The sequence below is a fragment of the Clarias gariepinus genome, chromosome 13 (assembly GCF_024256425.1).
Source record: "Clarias gariepinus isolate MV-2021 ecotype Netherlands chromosome 13, CGAR_prim_01v2, whole genome shotgun sequence".
Classification (NCBI taxonomy): domain Eukaryota; kingdom Metazoa; phylum Chordata; class Actinopteri; order Siluriformes; family Clariidae; genus Clarias; species Clarias gariepinus.
This window is the reverse complement of record NC_071112.1, coordinates 2,112,534-2,133,423: the sequence shown is the minus strand read 5'-3', so window position 1 is coordinate 2,133,423 and position 20,890 is coordinate 2,112,534. Positions and strand designations below refer to the sequence as shown.

At 37.8% G+C, this 20,890-nt stretch overlaps 1 protein-coding gene across 2 annotated transcripts in view; it reads right to left on the bottom strand.

Moving 5' to 3' along the window:
* LOC128536368 (leucine-rich repeat and fibronectin type-III domain-containing protein 2) overlaps positions 1 to 20,664 on the bottom strand; it is a 134,549-nt gene extending 113,885 nt beyond the window's left edge. For both annotated transcript variants that reach the window (XM_053510592.1, XM_053510593.1), the window contains exon 1: positions 20,282 to 20,664. The gene's annotated coding sequence lies outside the window, so the exon portion shown is untranslated. The remainder of the gene's footprint in view (positions 1 to 20,281) is intronic.
* Between the last annotated feature and the right edge of the window lie 226 nt (positions 20,665 to 20,890).

Here is a 20,890-nt window from a genome sequence, read left to right as displayed (position 1 = left end):
GAGCCAAAATGAGACCCTTTCCGTAGCGTAACCAGGTGGATGTACAGTATGTTCTGTAGGCACTTTGATTGAAACTGAAGCCTTGGGTACAGCAAACTTAGTTAGTTGGGCTTTACTGATAATGATGACTTTTGAGTGGACAGGAAGGGAGAAAAAAGTCAGAAAATTTTCATTTGCCCATTTGGTTTTCGTGTTGATGTTCCTTGACTAACATTAGTTAACTTTAGCTAATACATTTAACACAGTTAAAAAAATGCCACCAAATACTGCTCATTCAGTCTCTCTAAGTGATTGTTTGTGCGTGCATCCAAGTACTTTTCCATGAAAATCTATGGATAACTTGTCGCCAACTTGCTGAAGAGACGCATCTGTGTGTGTGAACTGCTGTAAATACAATCATTCACCAACACCACTCGCACATTACAGGAACTCAGCTAAGAGTTATTGCCACGTCCCCCATACAGTCCTGACCTCGCTCCAAGACATTTCCACATGGCTCATTAGTGGAGTTCCTGGGAGGCCGGAATTTCAGACATAAATCAGACAGAGAGTCCGATCACGGCTCCGGCGTACTGAGAAAAACTTTTTACCTTAATGGTGTCCAAGCTCTAGTGAAACACTGGGATAAGTGCATTAGTGTATCAGGGGATTATATAGAGACATAAAGGAAGTTTACACTCTGTGAACTGTGTTCTGTTATTCTGTACAATCAAAAGTCCAGGTTTGACTTTTTGGAAAACCAAAGTTGTTATACAGTATTACAGACAGGCACAAGCAAAAACAATACCAGCAAGAGTCTCTTCCTGTGTTTCATGGGTCAGATGATAGGACGTATTAAATTAAATAAATAAATAACTGCATTACTTCTTTAACCCAGGCCCACTTAAATCCAAATACAGATGCAGATATTCGGAGCACTAAACAGATACGGCGATGACACCCTTAGTGTCATTAGGGAGGTGTGAGTAACGCTGTGCTATCAGCAACATGGAACCATCTAAGTATGCTAAACCTACAATTAATGCAGATTTAAAAGCCTTAGGCCTCATTAAAGTGTAATTTGTGCAAAGCAGCCAGAGCGCAATGGCACTATAGTTTTAGGGACACATGTCCCAGAGCACAGCAGGATTCTGTTTTATTTAAAGCTGTTAAATCAACATCGCAGGTAGTCGTGGTGCAGCTTGCCAGATTGCAACCATCTCCTGAACTGTTGACCTAAAACTGAATCCAAGTGCAGTCACTCCTTTTCACATTTCTTATAGATTTTTTTTTTCACTCAGTTAAAATATTCCACAGCTCTGCTCACTAACTGCTCTGCCTTTAAGGACGTGTAAGCAGAAATATAACAGCAGGTAATAGTAGAGTGCTGAAATGAGAGTTAATTGAAGCTCCACTATGCCATAACTACGCCCACATAAATTTAATTAGGTTTACACTTTATTTACAAGATGTATAAATTTAGATTTGTCCAAGAATTTTTTTTTTTTTTAATGTTCTGTATATTAGAAATGCTGTAGCCAATAAAGCTTAGAGCATTTTAGACATTATTTTCTTTGATGTTTTTTCAGCACTAAATTGGCAATATGGTGCACTGAGTTTACGTTTATTTTACTTGGACGACCCAAATGTGACTGAACAATAAAAAAAAAAATGAAAATGGATCACATAGGCAAAGAAATAGCACAGATACACATGTTTTAATAGTTGTTTTCGATTGTTTCTATAACCAAATAATAACAATAATAATAATAATAATAATAACAATAATAATAATAATAATATGCTCATTTTGAGAGTTTTACATTTTTGTGATGTCATTCCCATATTCTGGTATTGGTAAAAAAGTTACCCTTTACAAAAATAAAAATAACTTTTTCTCTACCTGCCATATCTGAAAACCCAAATGCACAGTTTGAAGGCTTCCATACTGTATAAGCACTTTTTACTTTTTTTTGAGTCGTCATTGACCTACAGTATGCTGTGTTGCCAGCACATATCTGCTTGAACTGAGCCAAGTACCCACTACATCCACAAAAAGTATTTTTAAAAAACTGTGAACGCAGTAAGAACTTGTACAATTTGTACTAGGAATGCAGTAGAACATCAAAACACAGGAAGAACTTAGTAGGAACGCAGTAACGATGGCGTTGTCTAGTTAACAGCCTAACTAACAATTTTTCTATGAGACTTCTATGACAATCATGGCACAGATGGAAAAGATTGGATGGCATTCTGACCGAGTTATTTATTAGGAAGTCACTGCATTACTGATACGTCAAAGAAATTCTTGAAACAACCTCTTCAGGCTTGTGCTATGACCATGGTAGGTACATACAGTACCACCTTGTTGAAGAATGCAATAAGTTCATATCACATTCTTCTGGTGCTTACCACATTTATGGTGCATATATATATATATATATTATAGTATATATATCAGGTTCAGAGAATTTACATACTGTAGTACAAACTCCGTTTGATCTCATCTGAACCTCATGACTGGACCTGATCATGTGCATCATAGGAAATCAGTGACAATATGATAGATGTGGCTAGAAAGTAGTATGAACTTGTTAAATGCACATTGTTCGACATATTTTGTCCTTGTTCTTCAGTATTTTTATGATGCAGTGGGAACTTCATGGTGTTTATCAAAGTGTAACTGGGGTTAAGAGTCCTGAACTGTCCAATAAAACAACTCTTACATTCCTAAACATGATCTGATGTACAGTACCACAATAGAGTCAGATATACTACAGTACATAACAGTAAAAATTAAGTTAAGGTTATAAAACTTTTTTTTATGTAGATTTCTATGCTCCTCTTGGTTTATTGCTTTTTTGGTTTGTTTTCATTATATCATATATTGTTTTATTAATTATATTAACATTTTCTTTTTATTACTATAATAATAATAATAATAATTATTATTATTATTATTATTATTAGTAGTAGTAGTAGTAGTTATAGTGATCTTCTAAATGTTAAATCATTCGTGTAGTATAGCATTACCATAGAAATGAATCAATTACATCATTTAACACTTCTAATTGCTGCTTATGAGTAATTTGCACATCAGACAATCCATTTAAGATTAAGTTACACATGCTGTCAAGAGCAGATGCATATGAACAATGTCCGAGCATTCAAGCAAGAAATAAAGCGAGATAAAGACACAAAGCACACTGAAGGGAGACGCTACTGTAACTAAAATAAAGAAACCAGTGTACAGGTCTTGATAAAAAAAAAAAAATGCAATAGTGGTCACAGACTTAATGACGTGATTGAAAGGATTGGATATGCGACCAAATATTAAGTGGTGCTTCCCGTAATTTACTTTTGGACCATCCGTTCCCATATTTTTGCTCATTTAGACAGTGAATGGTGAATATCGTCAACAGAAGGCTGAAATTCTGAACTATCACATAGTCATCCTTTGTTTTCAAACCTCTTCAACGTATAGCAAAACTTTGTTTTTAACCTTTCCTTTGCAATAACTTGTTCAGTTGGACTCCTTTCTTGTAGGAACATGATTACAGGTTAAGGGCCCCTTTGGAAAACGCCAGCTGTGAGTAATATTTCAAACTGAACATGCCAGGTAGGAAATGGAGCCTTAGGGACCAAAGTGTGTCTCCTGAAACCTAAAAATAAAGATTCAAGCCGTGTAGTGAATGGAAACAGTGATATTTCACTGAAAGGAACACGAGCTGATGTCGTTTCTTTCTGTATCTGTGAATAAACAGTTGCACTTTGCCTTCTTTTTAATTCTCTTTGATATTTCCTTGTTCCTTGATATCCTACGAGACAATATTCACGAAAAACTTTCTACTAGGTAATTTACTGTAGCAGGAGGTAAAAATGCTACTAAGAAGTAGCTGATAGCATTTATTTATGCGTTTGTTTATTTGTTTCCTTCAGTTCTGTTATTTATTACCAGGCATGTTGGAGTATTACATAAAACGACTTGTTTCTGGAAAGAGCGGCTGTTTGAGTTGTCATGATGCTCCACTGTAGTCACCATATGTGCGGGAAGTCTCTGGCAGTTCTCTTGCTCTTCACCCACATGCACAATCCCCTTGCTGAATGTTTAAGATGTTGACAGTACCTACGCATGTTATAAACACCAGGAAAAAATATGCGCTGAAAAAGAAAAAGATAAACACATGGACACTGATATGTGAAGGGCAGAAAAAACACTGTAGCTTTATTTCCACTGTAGCTCAGTATTAAACGGAATAAAATACCGTACAGCAGTTTGTCCAGTAACTCCATGTTGTGAAGTGTTTTATTCCGCTTATACCATAGGAAATTGCTAGCAGTTGTCTACATTGTTAATTCAAAATGATGTCATACTTTTAAATCCTATTATGATTACATTTATTGTTTTTAGAACTTTAGAATAATTTAAGGAATAACAACCACAGAAGTGCGTCGGTAAGTTTCCTCTTAAGAACTGAAATCTTCAGAAGGTTTTTGGCGGAGAAGCGAATGAACCAAGCTGAATCAAACACCGGATAAGTTGCGCATATACCCAGGTGTCGGGGAAAAAAAATAAATGAAAAGGTTTGTGTCAGTGGAAAGCCAAGCAATGCAAGTTTACTTTTCTTTTTTTTTTTTGCATTTTTTGAAAGATTTAGTGAAGACATAGCACCATAGGACAAGAATATGATCAAGGACTATTATTATATTATATTATCAAAGCAAGAAGAAAAGGGAGCCACTTTCAGTTTAATTTTTAAAGCAAGAGAGGAATCCTAAATTAAGGTTAAGTAAGGTTTGATGTCTATACTGTATTTCTGCAAAAATATTTGTCATATTGGTAATATTTTGGGTGGCTGTAACGGATTACCTGCATTTATATTATATATCAATTATTTTTTATATGAGAGAATGCGTTCCGATACCACTGTATAAGCAACAACTACTGTATGTCCGTTCACCAGGCCCTCCTCCCTCGTACTTGAATGCAGCTTAATCAGAAAGCCACTAACCCATTTCTTAGTACTTCCCGTGTTGGAAAAAATACAACTTGGCCTTTGGTTACAAAGAGCTGACACTGGAGACTCCTTCCCTACTTTATCCACTTTCCAATCCACAAGTTGGTTCTACAGAAACAGTGAGATCATTAATGCATCCACACCTTTTGTCCAATCATAACCAAGAATTTAATAGTAGTAGGGAATAAAGAACAATACACATATTGCAGAAAGTCTGATTTTCAACCCAGTTGTTCCTACAAGTTAAACGATTTCACAGGCATAAGAGGATCACAGTCTCACTGAGGATCAGATGTGAGTGACTAAAGAGAGGTAGGGCACCTTTGTGTAAAATTGATTTTGTTGTTGCGGTGCAGTACAAGAACCACTCTTGAGAAATGGAAAGGTTTGATTTTTTTTCTTTCTTTCCATTTTTTCATCCCTTTACAATCAATAGCGTAGGCATTTCATAATTGATAGCACTAGAGTGAAGATGCAAAAGCTTCCTTGTATTTATTTTTCCCCTGAATATCATGGATAATCAAACTGGGTCACACAGCTCTCTCATTATAGCCCTCAGCGGCAGGGGAAGCGGAAACTGAGACGGCACCGGGACGAGCAGTAATCAGAAAAATGCAAGAAACGTCCCGAGAGAGACACTATAAATTGGATGCAAAGAGGTGAGACGTCTTTGTCTTTCATATCAGCGACAAGATCAAAGTCAACGCACTGTTCTAGCTGACACAGCACAATATTTATTTGTCAAGGGCAATGCTCTAAAATAATGTATTAGTTAAAAAAAAAAAAAAAAACATATTGTCCATGTTTGCATTTTTCTTTTTCCTCCGTGACATTTTCTGACTAAACTGATGAGTCACGCACGGAGACCAAATGTCGGTACGTCAGCACTTGGTGGTGTTGGACCGACGCTTCAGAGCTTAATCTGTCATTTCTACAGAATGAACACAGCAATGTGAAGTGTACAGGTAAAAAGAAATGCAGGTTTCAAAATGAGATATTCAGTACGGCTAGAGAATAATGAGGTCCACTTGTGTTTTTCACGAACGAATGAGTACAAGACTAATTCTTAGTCTAGCATTAGGCAGTATAAGTGTTATTTTAGACAGACAGGATGAGCGCTGATGTCATTCCTCATATCACTAGGACCTCATATCTTTCAGGGTAATTTTGTTAATGGTCATAGAGGCTGGTCTTTATGTCATGGAGTATCGTTGCTATATACCAATTAAAGAACCTATATATAGTGGCTAGGGTTTGGGCGTTGGATGGGGATTGAACTTTGGCCTTCCGTCTGGTAGGGGAGAAACTCACCACTGAGTCACCAATGACCCAATGACCAGTACCAGTCAAAAAATTAGCATAACAGTTGTTATTTTTAGACATAAGGGTCAGCTTTTCTGGAACAGTTCTTACAAGAACAGTATTGTTCAAGTGCAAAACCCATCAACTGTCTCTCATGAAGACCTTCCCAGCTAAGCAAGACCAAAACTGAGCTCTGCTGCAGAGGAGAAGTTCATTTAGAGTCACCAGCCTCAGAAATCACCAATTAACAACCAGCACCTCAGATTAGAGCCGTTATGAAGGATTTATAGCAGAGCATAAGTAGCAGATACATCTCAATACATACAGTAGTATATTAATTATTAAATAAATGCAGTGTTATCTCGGCATATGAGTTTAATCCATTCCGGAGATGAGCTTTTAAGGTAAGATTTTGTATTGTGAAACGCATTCTCTCATAGGAAATAATGTAAATGCAGATAATTCGTTCCAGCCTCCCACAAGAATATTACCAGTATTACCAGTTTCTAACACTATAATCATATTTTTGCACATAAAAACAACCAAAACATTTAGGAAAGACACTTAAATGAAGTAAAATATGACATAAATAGAAATTAAAACTCAATACTTGCACGGCACACTTATACTGTGAAAAATTATCTTATTGTTGGTTTTTATTAAAATACATGTCCTCTATTTTTCTTTATCTTTGTCATTACTTTTTTAAGCTGCTATTGCTTACATTTTATTACACTTTACTGTATGGACTATTTTTTTTAACATATTTTATATTGTAAATTACAGTATGTGTACCCTCCTTTTACCCTATCATGCTTGAGAGGCGTAAACAAAGTAAGAATTTCATTGTACTAGTACATATGACAATAAAACTCTTGACTCTTAACCATAATTTATGATTTAGGTTGAACGCGGCTCCCTTTTCTTCTTGCTACCGTCCTTGACAACATATCGCAGCCACATAATGGGTTTTTATTAAGCGTTGTAGACTGTTTAATCTGTTCTCATATGATGTATTGCCCTACCAGTGGTTTTGGTTCCACGTTTTTACTCTCACAACACTTTCTCTCCAAATCACGAGGGGATCCAGGTGACCCAATGAGGTCAGCTGACCATGTTTAAATGTAAGGGGCGAGGCCAGTGCTCTGTTGTTCATGTGCACACGACTGGTCGCCATTAGGACTGTGAATGGATTATTCACCATTGGGACAGTATCAATGGACAGGGTCTTGTTTATCATCATGCTCCAAGATTCTCTCAAAAAGCCGGTGAGGCTGATACAATACCAAAACCGAAAAAATGTTGTATATAGTTGTAAATATTAGTATTTTGTGAACTGTATTGTCTGTATTGTACAATAAACATTTGGGTTTGGTATATTGAATGTTGTTCTTTTGACCAGCTACTGAATGTGCATAAAAAACAGAAGTACAGGTCCGCATGACCGGCTATGCATGGCCAGTCGAAATTTTGGTTTGTAAGTCGAAAATTAGTAAGCCGGGCTGTTCGTATGTCGAGGGTCCACTGTACTTTGTATTGATGGATCTTTTTTAAAGGGACTAAAAAAAAAACTTACTATAAAAATAAAAGGCCACTACATTATAGATAATTAAAAGTGTGCTTGTTTATTACGGCACAGTTCTTGGCTGTGTGTAAATCTGCACATTTTTTTAATTATTATTATTTCTTGACAGGCAATTAGACAGATTTACATTTATTACTACTGCTACCAATTCCATTAAGAGAGATAAATGTTGTGGACTCTACATCCATTTCTAAACCCAGCCAGTCTTCTGTCCCACTGTCTGTCAAAATCATGTACAGCTTGGAGAGTTTATGTCTAAGGCAAGACAAATCTTCACAATATCTAAAAGACTTAAAGGGCGCTAATTAGGGTTAATTCACCTTTTGATGAATTTTAGACGTTCAGATGGGTCCCCCGTGTGTGTGTGTGCACACATAACATAAAATTCTACAGACAATTCCAGGACAAATTGTGAAGTTGGGCTGCGTGGATGCATCTGCCTCGGTGTGGCTGAGTCACACCTAGAGAACGTAGCCTGATCTCTTTCAAAGACTTAAATAGGAGGATGTGGTGCTGTTTCATGGACCGATAACTCAGGAACGGTTAATCCTGGAGTGTTCATTTTTTCAGTCAGAATACTGGGTTGATTAGCTAATCCTAATAATTTTAAAAATAGTTTTTTGTTAAGTTTCTTCGCGGCCAGGTTTCAAGGGGTATTTTTTTTTTTTTTTGATCAACATGATTTTTTTTTGTAGAATAGTAATTTTCATGTCAGATTTTTATGTTGTTTAATACGATTTCTCTCATTTTCTAATCGGAAACAAAATCAGGAGTTAGGACTGAAGGACCAAAAGGGTACAGCACACGTCCGAAATAGTTGACATGGTGCATTTTTAGCAAAATACCCAGCTGAATGTTTTAATATAAGCTTCATGGGTTGCGAGCAAAACTGAGGGAGCTGAACCCGTCTAGTCTGACTCAGAAAATCTAAAAGTTTGCAAAAAAAAAAAAAAAAAAACATCAATACAATCTTTTAGAAAAGTAATAGTCATTTACTATAGCCATAGCAATATCATAGCAATAGTCAAGCCATTTAGCCCAATCCATCCATCCATCCAACCCACATTTACAGTAGTGACAAAGTTTTTGCATAAACCCTCTTCAGGCTCAGTTCTGGCAAATATACATTATGGAGACCTTTGAAACCTAGCTTGAATTTTTATTTTATTTTATTATTATTATTTATTTATTTATTTTAATCCAAACAAAAAAAATCCCCTTTTTAAACTGTGTGTGTATAGCGCTCTTTCCTACTCTACCCCAAGAGAAATATTCTTCCAGGCTCTGTGCCATAGTCATATAAGCTGGCTCGGACCGGCTTCATGCTATCAATGAAACTAAATCTCTATAACTGCATTCTGTTCATTTTCATTACACTCAAGTCAGAGCTGAGCAACTGTTTATATTATAGACTGGCATTAAATTAAAGATCCAGTACACCAATCAGAATAGTGAATAAAAATGTGATTTCAAACGTTATTATTACTTATGACTTCAAATTATACGATATCCTATTAAAAAACATATTTTCCAAAAATAGTGGGAGTTGAACAGGAGCTGCATTAGTGAGCCAGGAGCTGTGACATCAGCCCATCCGGGGATTATTCCCACGCTGTCAAACCTCATCTTTGTGCTCGTCTATCTGACACAAACATGCTCATCAATCCCACACTAGTGAGAGAAGACAGAAAACCCTGCATAATTTTAGAGCCCAGGAAGTGGTGGGAGTTTTACCAGTAGGCTATAAATGACAAAACAAAGAAAACAATGTGATTTTCTTTTTTGTTTGTTGTTGTTGTTGTTGTTTTAATCCCGTTTCTACCATAGGCACAGAAATGGCTTTCAACAAACTGCGCAGGCTTAGGATTTGCTTCTCTTAATACATAACTTGTTGCAAACTGGTTGCACATAAAGCCATGGTTTGCGAACTCCTTAAGTCCTTCTGTTTCGCTTTCATAGTTTTCTTGGCTTATGTAGTTCTCACAAATCTCTACACAGAACCTGGAATTAAAACTCCTACGAACACATCTCGTGTTACCCAGGTTCTATACTGTACCATGCAACAAAAACAACAGCTGGACTACTACACCAGTAACACAGGACTGGAATCAGCACTTCAAAGGGATGCATATTATAACACTATATTCAGCTTTTGACTTTATTAGAGTACTCCATACCCTCACAGTTAAATATGAAGAGTTACAAACAGAAACACAAGTGTTTTTTTTTTTTGGTTTTTCTTCTTTTTTTTTAAATGGAGCAAGATGGAGCCAGGGCTAGCTCAGTGGTTAAGGCATTGGACTATGGTTCACAAGATCCCAGGTTCAAACCCCACAACCACCAAGTTGCCACTGTTGGGCCCTTGAGCAAGGCCCTTAACCCTCAACTGCTCAGATGTGTAATGAGATAAAAATGTAAGTCGCTCTGGATAAGAGCGTCTGCCAAATGCAAGACAAATCTTACACATTGAAATGCACAAGTGCTCATTACCTATAGAAAGCAAGATTATAATCCTGTTTTATTGATGTAGTATTTAATCTACATTATATAATATACAATAAGCAATCTACAAATAATTCCAAAATCTCCTGACAAGCCTTTCAAACAAACTATAATTGTTCAGTCTTCTTCTAATTGTGCTGTCACTTCAGGATAGAAGAGAACCCAACAGGAAAAGACAGAATACACACACAGATGTTGAGACTGTTGGAATATATATATATATATATATATATATATATATATATATATATATATATATATATATATATATATATATAATAAACAGTGTCAAAAGGAAAGTTTTTTGTGAATGCTGGGAATGGACCTGTGAATCTGGGCAACACATTTCCGTACTGTAGAAGTAATTGCAAATGCATAAACCAGTTAACACCAATATTAACCGCATTAGTTACTTTACCAGCAAACCTAGCCTATTAGAGCTTTTCAAACTCTCTTTAAAAAGTATACAAGTAGTTATTTACAAGTAATAAAAGCTAGTTTAGTTTTTTAACAGTTTACTTTGTGTCTATTTACTGACCATTCATTATGTGTTCATTGTAGAGCCGATGTTATTCCTAGAAACTCTACTGGATTTTGGGTCCACCAATTTTTTTTTTTTTAGGGCCAATGCCGACACCAATTATTAGTAGCGAAGGAGACCGATAACTGATATATGAAACCGAAATGCATTTGCAGCAAAAATGAAAAATCTTGGTGTCAAAATTTTGAATAACACAACCTTCTACTCGAAACATTTTTGAAATGTGTTTACGTATGCATTTAATTAAAGAAGAGTTCCCAGCACTTTCTTACAAAATTTATGCATTTTTTTAGAATAAAAATTAATGAATATATTAATTAATTAATTGAATAACTTTTAAAAGGTTTATAAAGTAAAAAGATCAACCAAAACTAGTCTAATTTAACCTGAACTAGTAGAACATGCACTGAAATTTGAGTCTCAATTCAGCAGCACTAGATTATGTTGCCGAAATCACAGTCGCTCTCCGGTGACACGGCTTCTGCTCCTCTCATAAATTGCAAAAACTTCACTTAAGACACGTTCACTCAAAGCAAAAATGACGATACAGATAAAAGTGACCGATATCAGTTAAATATCGCCGCTGATAATCAGCCTGGACGATAATCGGTCGACCCCTAGTTCTAATGTACGCTTTCTGACCCAATAGTGCAAAAGCATAAAACATCCAGCGAGCGTCGGCCCTATGGGTGGTAATGCCATGGTGGACGGCCTGGTTCGAGATCACAGGAAGGCAAATAATCTCTCCATACTATGGTGAGCAGAAATTGTTCTTAGAATCAACAACAGCAAACAACCACACAGGATTCCACTCTATTCAACCAGGAACTGGAATCTGGAGCTACACCGATCAGCCTCATCAAATCTAACCAGTTAACTTGCATTGTGTGATGTACTTGGCATGATTAAATGCATAAAGTGTAAATGTGTTTCTTATAAATTAGATGGTGTAGGTGTATGTGTGTGTGTGTTTGAGTAGAGCTACAGTACGTAATACTCGGTGGCATACATCAGAACATGATGTTAATGATTTCATGTGCTTTTCGGTTGATGTTTTATTGCAACAACACACTCTTCTGATAGTCCACACTCTCTATTCAGCATCTTCAAGCCGTACTTGATGTTGACCTGTGATTAACAACAGATTTCTCCTAGAGACCTGTCGACGCTTCGTGTTTTTTTTTTTTCCTTCCCTAAAATGACTCATCCCTGGGGCCCTTTCTCTTTTTTTTCTAGGTGTTTTTCTTTTTCTCCGCCAACACCAGGACACCAGCAGATAAGGCTGAGATCCCCTCTAAATTACAGCTTCCTCACAGCGCCCACATCCCCAGCCAAGCCTGAATGTTATCGCCTCTCTGCTGTACAAGCGGCTCTTCATTCTGCCTCCATTAAGCAAGACTGGGTTTTAACACTTTCCTAAGGGCCTGCTGCTCCCGAACACCATGTCCAATAGGCAGGATGTCTACAATAGGTGCTGATGTCTTAACTACCTTGTTTGCACTGATGCTTTTTTTGTGCTTATGCTGTTGTATTCATGTTAGTTCTAGTCATATTGTCTTAGGTCCAATTATGTGGTAAAGCAATGGTCCAGTTAAGGCATTCTGCATATAAATACTTCAGATATACTGTACAGTCTCAAACTCACACTCTGCAGGCAATCTGGAAGTGCCAATTAGTCCAATCTGCATGTCTTTGGACTGTGGCAGGAAATCCACCAAGCACATGGCAAATGTGCAAAGTGTATGCAAACAGACCCGGACTGGAACTGGAACCCAAGACCCTGGAAGTGAAAGACCATTGCGCTAGCCACTATGCCACCATGCTTTTGTTTATCCATCATATGCCATTAAATCTATGACATCTTATGAAATACCTACATAAGATATTTTATTCTAATGGGACTCTATATGGATGCTTTATGAAGGCTTGTTTGGTTGTAAAGTTCACTAAACTCATCATTATCTCTCTAGCTTAATTAGCAACTCTAAACCAGCCCTTGGTGTGAATGCGTATGCCTTGAGAACTGCCATGAACTGGACTACTTTCCCATTGTAGGTGTATTCCCACCTTATATGGTACTCTGTCCTCCCAATGGGGTCCAGATCCAGAATGGACACACATACTGTGAGCATTAGCCATGCAGGTGACAGTGTGTCGCTGATGAATTACGTCGAATATTTGTTTCATCCTTCAACTCCGACTAATCTCTAATGAATACAGTGAAACAGCTGCGGTAAGCAAATATCTCATTCTGTTACCACTTTACTCACAACGCTGAGAGCTTTTTAGTGTGAAAACACCAGCTACCCCAAAGCCAGTGGAGCTCCATAAGGAGCCTCTGCCAGCTGGATGCAATTAACTAATAAAGCATTTCTAGAAAGGCAGCCCACACTGTTCTCACTGAGGGGAAAGGGTTTAAATCGATTACAAATAAGCCTGTGTGGTCTGAATCGCCAGGCTCGATGTCTCAGGCTTTCACAGTGGAAAGAATGTAAGCGAATATGGGGAAACTTTGGCCGTTTCTAAGCCTTACTAAACTCCCGGCTTATTCATCCACAAGAAGATTATTCAGAAACTATTTTTAAAATCGTTTAGCGATGTCTGTGGCACTAATAGAAAAAAAACAGAAAAGGAGTGAGAAACATAAGAAGAGTTTAAGAGATTGAACATGAGCAGAATTTAATTCAATTTGATTTATATAGCGATTTTAGTAACAGATATACTTTCACAATGCAGCTGTACAGAAATCCGGGGGGTTTGATCTACATTCGATCCCTAATGAGCAAGCTAGAAGTGAGAGTGGAAAGAAAAAGACAAAAAAAAAAAAAAAAAATGAGGATGTACCAGAGAACACGTCCTCTTTGGGACAAAATTAGATAAGGAGCTTTTGATCATTACAGCGAACAGTCAGTCATAGTCAGAAAGGATGTCTAACATGAACACCATATGATGCATCTTATTTGCCTTGCAAGATGCATAAGCGCAGTGCACATAAAAAAAAGTGCATGAAACATTCATTAAAGGGCTAGTCTATCACTTTTAGGTCCAAAGGAATAATTACATTGGTTACATTGAATAATCAACATAATATCTCGAGGCTGTTAGGAAGGATAGATTATTAATATTCTAACGAATCGATTTCAGAAGCGACCTCTTTTTAATTGACTATGTGATTTAAACGGCTTAACGACACAAGGTGTAATATAGAGCACTGGCTTCTGAGTGCTGTATAGCCAGCTGGGATTTACTGTACACTAGCCTTCACAAAACAAAGAAACTAAAAAGCATTAAGAAACAGAATACATGAATATTGTTTGCATATATTGACCAGAATATGTTGAAGCCTTCTACTTTAAACAACACACTTAAATAAGGCATGGATTATTCACGCATCTCATGCTGAACATGAAAGTCATGGTTTCTCATTCCACTGGATGATTGACAGGCCAATAAAATGAAAGCCAGAAGCCACAATCTGGATCCCCTCTTTAGTGAATGCGGTGGCGTCTTCAGGAAGAATGTAAAAAAAAAAATGTAAAAAAATGAGACGGCAACTCACTCTTAAGTAGAAGTGTAATGTGGTTCATCTGTCTGGGTCGCTGTGCAAGAAATTACATGCTAATGGTCAGATTCTCATATTTTACTGTGAGATTGAGAACCATTTTCCTTCATCCCCAAAGAGGCATCTAATTCAGTGTGCGGCTGCCAGGCACAGTACATCTGCGCTCCATTCGCTGTCCCTGAGGTGTCATTGCTCCAGTTAGATTTCGCCATTGTCAGGAATTCCTCAACATTCTCATCAGCACTGAATCATCATATCTGACCTCAAATAAGAAAAAAAGAGAACAGGTTTGGGAATAGCCTCGCTCGGGGGGGGGGCTAGCCCTTAAGCAAAGTTGGTGCTAATGGTTTAAAGTACAATCTTCTGCTGAACACAAAAGAAGGTTCGAGGCAACTTTCGGATTTTCTTCATATGTTAACCACCAATGTTTATTGCATTTTTTATACCAACCGCAAAACTGTCAAAAAGCCGAAAGTGACAAATAATTAACAAAACGTACAGCAAAAGGTGAAAGAGGACCTCCTGAGGGTGAAGTGCATTAACTTTTCCAAGGCTATGTTCACATTACCAGCCTGAAGTGGCTCAGTTCCAATTTTTTTCCCCCTAACGTGACACAGATCTGTTTTTCAGGGATGTCTGAACCCCTCAAATCTGATGTTTTTCGGATCGGATCCGAGTCACTTCAGATTCAAATTGTTACTTGAATTCGTGTGACTTTTTTGCCTCCGCGAACGCATAGGACGTTTACCGACATCAGTCGTCACTGGCAGCACGAGGATTTCATAGCAGTGCTAAAACAGCTAAAACGAAGCATAGGGGGAAAAACTGCTTGCCGTCCTCCACTGCAAAATCCCAGGAATATTTTTGGAAAAAAACGCATCCATTGATTGAAATGAATGAACGGTCGCACAAACTCATGACATGTTTTAGCCCAGATGGCGATGTATCGATAGGGCCAGGGGTAGCTTAGTGGTTAAGGCATTGGACTACGGTTCGGAAGATCCCAGGTTCAAACCCCACAACCACCAAGTTGCCACTGTTGGGCCCTTGAGCGCGGCCCTTAACCCTCAACTGCTCAGATGTGTAATGAGAGAAAAATGTAAGTCGCTCTGGATAAGAGCGTCTGCCAAATGCCTAAATGTAAATGTATCGATGTGCATATGCATATTGTTCCAAAGGACAGACGCGTCAAGATTAGAATCACTTGTAATTATGATTGTGAACCGTCATGACATGCAAATCCGATCTGACCAAAAGTAAATAAATAAATTGTGCAATATGGCTTACAATGTAAACGTAGCCCAATAATACAGCTCAGGCAGTGCCAGTACCGTACATAAGCTTCAGTATGTAACCTTAACAAAAACGTAACCTGTATGCAAAACTGCAGTGACTTATGACCAAGTATAGGATTTTAAGGCCAATTGAAGTGTAAATTAGTCTTTATATTCTGTGTGTAAATTTACTAAGACTCAAGAGATGCTTTGGATGGTTATTTATTCATTTATTTTTTTCAACAAATAAAATTTAAATGAATACCACATTTCTTTTGTAAACTATTTATGAATAAACTTGTAGGTGAAAACGATGACGGGAAATGATCATAAGGCTTCTACAATAATTATCACTGCGAAGGTCACTCATTTTTTTTTCTTTTTATGTTTTAATCCATCAAATGTAATTACGTCACAAACTGCACAAATTAATGTGTTTTACACAGCACAAATAAGAGTCACATAGTCACATGATGAATACAAAACATGACACAGTTCCCCAGACCCACCACCACCACCACTACCACCACCACCACCCTCCCCCACGCTGTACACCCCAATGCATTGCTTCAGCTGTCATACTATGTCTTTAGCTCACACTGATAGCATCTTCCATTTCGTCTGACCTTGGCATGATGACAGCAAAAGATTTATTGAACGTTCATTAGCTTTCAACACTTGAGTGGAGTTCCTATTAGGAGAGAACAGAGACGTAGAAGAATGTACTGACCCCCCTATTGCGGGATCTCCCACTGTTGTTATTGAGTGTGCTCAGTGTATGTAATGGCAAAATGTCACATGGTTAATTCTGAAATTAAAATTAATTATCCTTACTTACTGCTCAAGGATGCAGGACTTCATGCCAAGATTTTTGAAAGACTAAACACTGAACCCCAGAGCGGGGGTATTTAATTAAGATTTGACGAGGTCCAGATACATAAAATATATTGTTTTAATGGGAAATTTATACATTTACATATAGTAACTGTGTGGTGGTGTTGGCTGCACCGTGGCTTAATGGTTAGCATTGTTGCTTGCACCTCCAGGTTCCAGGTTCGATTCCCATCCGTGTGCATGCATTTGCTTGGTTGGTTTCCTCTTACAGTCCAAAGACATGCAGATTAGGCTAACTGGCATTCACAAATTGTCCATAGTATGTAAATGAGCGTGTGATTCACTCCATGTCCAGGGTGTACCCCGCCTCGTGCCCTAAGTCTCCTGGGATAGGCTCCAGACCTCCTGTGACCCTGCATGCAGGATAAGGCGGTATAGGTAATGAGTAAGTGTGGTGAGAACAGAGCTTTTAGAGCTCAGCTAGCTTTTGCTCGGGATCTTGTCATCTGCCAGTGATGTAGATTTAATGGTAAATTGAAATGTTTTAGAACCCACTGGTCACATTTCACTATTACACCTCTAATTTTTATCAATAACAAAAGAATATGATATTTACGCCAGACATTTTTTTTGACATTTTTTTTGAAAGGACCACAATTCTCACTACCACTCTCTGTAAATTGGGTCCAGTGGGTGAAAAAGCTTCACTTCTAAGTTCATTAAGGAATATTTCTTACAGGCCATGGCAGCGCTCTCCTGCCACGTACACAAATAGGACTGTCGTCTTTTTTCTTTTTTTATCTTTTTTCCCCACCAGACATACTGTATATCATACTGTAGAGTGTGATTGTCGGTGTGTATGCACAAAGAGTTCCCAATAATGTGGACCAGCATTAGGAAGATTTTGTATTCAGTTTGACAGATCTTTCGATACGCATTTAACCACATAAGGATTGAAGTCATTCAAAAAAATAAAACGAAGTAAAAACCTTTCATTATTACTGAGATGAGAACTAAATCCAAGGACAACCAAGGGAATCTATGGTAACAGTCTTCGAAAATATGCTCCATTATATTTCATCCATCAGTCTATTCCGTTCCTACATTAAACCACTGCCTGGTGATTTGACAGTATTAAACTACCAGGACCCAACATTACATCCATCAATACTAAATACTATGCTTATTAGGTCTGCACTACTTACTTAATGATTAATATTACTTACTCAATATTATGCTTTACGTCAAGTACATTAATAATCAGATGTCATGTCAGAGTCCTTGAAGGCCTTTTTGTTGTAGGAGATTGTAGACATGACTAAGTCAAAGACGTTCATAAGACATTCATTCTTTCATTGTCAACTGAACAGCAAGAGGACCAGCTCAAGGACCCACAGAATCACAATCGAGGTTGTGCTGCGCTGTTGTACTGAATAGCAGCACGGCTGTAATATTCAGTACAAGAGCACAACCTTGACTCTGATATTGCTTCAATAGCCTATGACCAGGTAGGCTAAATCCCAACTCCTCATATACATGCCTTGCTACAATAAGTAAGTGAATTGTAGGGATTGGACTATAGGTGATAGAACCATATCTACTACTTTAATAAGGGTTGGGCCATGAGTACTGTACAGTTTGTGTTTCTGTATTCCCATTACAGTAGGAGATCAAAGGGTTAATAATTAAAAAAAAAAAACTTTTAAGAAATCTACTGTCCAGTACAGCTTTGGAATAAACCTTATTTTCTAAGATTGCCTTTTTTATGGAAGCTATAAAGAAAATAGCTTCTACACTTCCAGACGTAAGAGTATTAAATTTTACTTTTTCTTGTTGCTATGTGGGCTAAAAATATGTGGACATCTAACAATCACCTCCATTTGATGTGGGCTTTCTCCAAACTGTCGCTACAAAGTTGGAAGAATAAATCGTTGTTTTGCTAGAATGTTTTTAAGAATTCCATTAACATTAACAAATTGTCCAGCATGACAATGCACCTGAGCACAAAGCACAGTTTTTAAAAAGACATGGTTTGCTCCAACCGCAATCACGTTAAGATTTTGGGGATAAACTTCAAAACTGATTGAATGAAGGCTGAATGGACAAATCTCTCCAGATATCCTCAGAAATGTAGTGAAAAGCATTCCCAGAAGAGGGGGGTAATAACAACAAGTAAAGGGGTTTACAGATAGGGTTGCAATTGGATGTTCAACAGGAACACATGGTTATGATGGCTAAGTGTCAGCAATATATTGCATATTTCATATGGAAACATAAATATTATGTACATTTCAACTGATGGTGTATTTTATGCAGCTATCCAGAAACGAAAAAAAAAAACACTATTGATAAATAAGATGTGCCCTTTAAACCAACTGAAGTACCCCTTCTTGTCCAAGTTTGTATATGGTATGTCTTAATGTGAACTTGTGAACTCTTGGCCTTATAATTAAAAGGGTCATGAATAGTTTCCTAGCTAGATAACAGATGTAGCTATCTACAAGTGTGTATTTTAGCTTGTTAAATAAAAAAATCCTTTGTTGCAGGTTTTCTACATAGAACCTATAGGGTTGCATAATAGTGCACAGTTTCCTTTTTTTTCCTTTTTCTACTTTTTCATAGTAACACACAAAAAATGTGTTCAGATAGTCAGCTGTCTGCAGTAGTAAGGAATATATATTTCCATATATATATAGAGGTAGTAACATTACATGGTGCTGAAACATACCGCTATTTTAAACACCTTCATACATTCTGCTTTTCCAGGCTGCAAATAAAAAAAATGCAAAACATGATTTAGATTTACATTTTTTCCCTCTAAGATAGATATTGTTAGTGTAAATTCAGTGCAAGCTAGGTAGACCCCTGTTTTCCTCAAAACTTGTCCTCAATAAATTTGGATATGTATGCATAGAGGGAAAACAAAGCATCCATTAAAAGTCTCTCTCTCTCTCTCTCTCTCTCTCTCTCTCTCTCTCTCACTCACACACACACACACACACACACACCACTCCCTAAAATAAAATGGTGCAGCATGCAATGTAACAGATGCACACATACACTGAATATTCCCCTGAAGTATTATACAAATGCTTAAAAAATAAATAAATACATAATTCACATGAAATCTCATCTTATCTTTGCTCCTACAAATTGTGCAGTCATACAGTATAAGTTATAAACTAACCATTTGTCTCTCTGTAGCCTGGATGATTCTCATTTGCTATAAGATGCTCAACCTGTGCATGACACTACACTGCAAGACATCCTTTAAATGTAAATGGATCAGCTTGGCACGTTGAGATAGGCATTTTTATGACACTTAGAGAAAAAAAAAAAGATCTAAATAAAAATAAATAAAAACAAAGTAAAAATAGATAGTAAAAAAAAACAAAAAAAAAACGCACCAGAGATTCAGGGACTTTAATCTCCAAAGTAGTATGCATCTATGGTAAGCATTATAACAGTACTTGCCATTATTACTTATGTCTTTGCCTTTGCCATAGCAGATGCATTGACAACTTTTCTAGGCTGGAGATCTGCCGTGCGTAAATCCCAACGCGTTCCTCAGTGCTGCCTAAATTCCGAAATGATTGAAGAATTTTTTTTTTTTTCTCTAATTGGCAAAAGAAAAAAAAGGGGGGGGGGACCTTCGCTGTTATGATGATGCGTGGTCTTCCTTACCTTGATCAGTGGAAACGTGTCCATTCTGCATCGTTAAGCTTCATGCGCACCGATGCGCTTTGTAACTCTGTCTTTCTGCACCATCATCCATTTCATCCCGCAGAAACCCACAAAAACAGAAAGGAGAAATAAAAAATAACTACGTCCCTCTCTTCTCTCTCTCTTTCTATCTATTCCTCTCTCTCTCTCTCTCTCTCCCTCTCTTCGTATCCTTTACCGCACGGTTGTATAAGCTGCACTGTCAGATCTAAGCTGCAAGAAATCCTTGTCCGGTCCGATATTCCGCGTTTAATTCCGACTGCATGATGGCAACACGAGCAACACGAGCGCGCGCCGAGGATGGGAGTCCCGTCAGCAGAGCCGCGGTCCAGCGCTCGAGCGACGCGTCGGATGCGCAGCGCAGCGCACGGCACGGCACGGCTCGAGCGTAACGCGCGAGGGGAGCAGAACTCGCGGCGATCTCTAGATGGCACAGGAGAGGTAGAACGAACGGGCATCGGAGACAGGTGTCTCGCGCACAGTGGATGCGCGGGATGGGAAGCGCGCGCGGGGAGTGGGGGGGAGGGGGGATTGGAGGAGGAGAGGGGGTGTTAGGGTGGGTATTGGTTG